The sequence below is a fragment of the Lygodium microphyllum genome, chromosome 18 (assembly GCF_053477565.2).
Source record: "Lygodium microphyllum isolate KBCC chromosome 18, Lygodium_microphyllum_v1.1.10, whole genome shotgun sequence".
NCBI classification, from domain to species: Eukaryota; Viridiplantae; Streptophyta; class Polypodiopsida; order Schizaeales; family Lygodiaceae; genus Lygodium; species Lygodium microphyllum.
In genome coordinates, this window is record NC_141152.1 from 86,755,764 (window position 1) to 86,758,970 (window position 3,207).

At 40.8% G+C, this 3,207-nt stretch overlaps 1 pseudogene; it reads right to left on the minus strand.

The window, feature by feature from the left end:
- Positions 1-1,141: 1,141 nt before the first annotated feature.
- On the minus strand, positions 1,142-2,442 carry LOC148021115 (pentatricopeptide repeat-containing protein At5g27110-like; annotated as a pseudogene).
- Between the last annotated feature and the right edge of the window lie 765 nt (positions 2,443-3,207).

A 3,207-nucleotide genomic window follows, 5' to 3' on the forward strand; every position in this document is an offset into this window, starting at 1 on the left:
AAGCGAGTTTAGGTTATGCAGGACAACCTATCCGTTCTCTAGGCTCCCACATCTAGCATACATGTCAACAAGAGCACCTCCAAAAAAAAAAAAAAACTCGCCATTGTCTCAGATAAGTCTAGGTCAGGATCCCATCCCTGTTGTTCTTGACCATTTATCATCATAAAGAACCTGACAGACATAATATCTTGTAAGCCCACAAGGCAGCATTGCACAAATGATAACTTATACTAGAACCAAGCTCAATATCTGCAACCAAAATATTCCACTAAACGACATTGGCAACAGTAGTCTGTCCTCTGTAGGTTCATACAACTGCCACTCTAGAAACTTGCACCACAAGAATTTTTTTCATTACTGCTGGTTTATATACAATGTTGACTAAGCAGGATTTCTTTACCTCTATACCATGTACAGATACCGAACCATCACTAGTACAAACAAGTGAATCTTTCAGAATTGTAAGCATTGTTTAGTTGCCTCCTACCACTCTCCATTGAATCTTTTCTAGCTCCCCTAAGCTGTTTGCAAAAATGAATATGATTATGTGCATCCCAATCCTTGCAGCAAGGTCTTTGAACAACAATGCTGGTGTAATGGAAGCAAATTCAGCCATTTTAAACCTGTAAAAAGGAAGATTCTTATGCCGTGAAACCACTAATATATCCAAGTGTCAAATCTCATGGCAAGTCATTCGAGTCTAGCTTAACAACAACTTGAATGTGCAGAACCAGAAGCTTACCGCATCCAGTCAAAGTCCAGATGAGCCTCAACATTCCATGCTGTCCATAATCAATAACTGCTAGTAATCAAATGGCGAATCTTGGTGAAAACCATGGTGTTTATCTATAATAAACAGTCTTATGAACCTCTGCAGGTATGGATTTGATTTCAATGTTTAGCTCTGGCTCAATTTTGTAGAATTGAAAATGATATTCATATGTTATCAAACTTACAGCCAGCCCCAGATGTCCAAACCTTCTAGAGCGGCCCACTCGATGTAAATATGTCTCGGAGTTCCTAGGGAAGTCAAAATTGATCACCACATTAACAGCTTTCTTCGCAGATAATAGGATCATATGACTTTAATTTCTCCCCTAAATTCGATCACACCCAAACATCTGTCGCTTGATCACTCCCTTCAATAGTAATCCCTTAGCATCAGCTTTAGCTTTTCCTCCCAATTTACATGGACATCCGCAGCACTGATCAGGTCAACCAGCTTAGACCGGGATATCTTGAAACTAGCACTTGCTAGTGCATCCACTCTAAGAGACACTTCAACAGATTTTATGATCTGAACCATTTTGCTGCCTCTCACCTGGGATGTTGAATTTGGAGATCTGCCAATGGAACCACTTTACAAATAATTGGAGTTCTACGAACCTGAGTAATAGAAGAAACAAGGTAATTGGATAGATTAGGAACAATAATCACTTGTGCACCAACATCACCCTGGACAAGAATGTCACCAACTTTTTCTTGAGAGATTCCAGTATTTAGAATAGCACCAAGAAAATCGCTATGTGCAGCTTGATCGACCATAAAATCTCCTACTATGCTAAGTGCAGCAATTGCACCAGGGTATCCAGAGCCATCATTCTCAATGTTGGAAGTAATTATCTCCATGTCTCGCAAAGAAATTTGGCAAGGTTCTGCCTGAGGATAGCCACCTGTTCAAGAACTCGAGCTACTGCTTCCACATGGGCTTGGTCCACCCTGGCGAGAAGATCCTTCTCCACAGTAGTCGCACAACCCTGGGAACACAAACCCAATCCCCTTATCTCAGGAAAATCCCCTTTTGAGCTTCAAAAAAAACATCTCCTGATTCCTCGCTCTCTTTGTCAGATACTTTACGCTTTTATTCCCCCCAATATAGCTCTTCTGCATCAACACGCCGAAAAGCAGCCCCTCACAATAGCAGAATTCCCTTCATGCAACATGTCATCAAAATACTGCTTTGCGTTCTTGAAATCCCCACACTGGCGTAGCCTGCAATCATTGCACTCCAAGCAATCACATCCTTTTTTTTGACAGACCACTGAATATTTGGCTTGCTTCCTTCAAGATACAACATTTAGTATACATATCAACCAAGGCAGTTGATACAAAAACATCTAACTGGAACCCATCTTTTATTATCTTCTTTTGGATCAATTTGCCTTGTTCTATAGCTCCTACAGTAGCACAGGTCCTCAACATGCTTACAAAGATCACTTTATTTGACTTTATGCCATCAAGCTGCATTTGCTCAAAATACTCAAGAGCTAGAAGGCCTTCTCCATGTTGTGCATGTCCCGTGATCAATGCACCCCAGGAGACCACATCACGATGAGGCATATTATCAAAGACTTTCCTTGCCTCTTCAAAATCCCCACACTTTGAATACTTAGCAACAAGTGTATTCCCCAACATAATATCTGATTGTATCCCACTCTCCATGATCTACTTATGGATGAGCCTTCCCCGATCAATGTTTGATGTGGAGGCACATGATTTTAGTGCAGCAACATAGGAATATTTGCCAATTCTCAAAATTGACCGTTGCATTTTATCATACAAATGGAGAGCTCTCTCTCCCTATACTGCCCACGCAGAACAAAATGCAAACACAATGACTAAGTATGTACAAAGTAACAAATGTCACACACACAAATTTTCTGGTGGATTCCACATCTCAGATGTGCAACAGTACGACATCCACCCCCTCTGATCCTGCGCATCCTCCGGATGGGCCAACTACCCATGATCATTGTCGTCAAGATCCACGAGCAGATCAATCTCTTCTTTGTCTATTTCTGGTATATCAACAAGATTATATGTCATATCTTCTGTCTCTTCTACTGGAGTTTCTTCTCGTTGCTCTTCTCTTGAAAATTCTTCCAATGCATAATCCTCATCATCTCTTTTCTTGAAAATCTTGATTCTTTTTCCTACAATAGGCACTCTAAGCACTGTCCCATCCAATTCTGTCAGCTCATATGTTGCATTATCAAAGACATGTCTGACTATGTATGGCCCAAAGCATCTTTTCACCATCTTTCGAAGTGCAGTATGTTGATTTTTGAGGGTGCTGTCAAAGACTAATACCCAATCTCCCTCTTCTATTGCTTTAGGCCGTAAGCGATGCCTGTTGTCAAACCTGTCCTTATTTCTAAGTCTAGCAACCTTCAACCTATCAATAGCTAGCTGAATATCCTCTGGTCT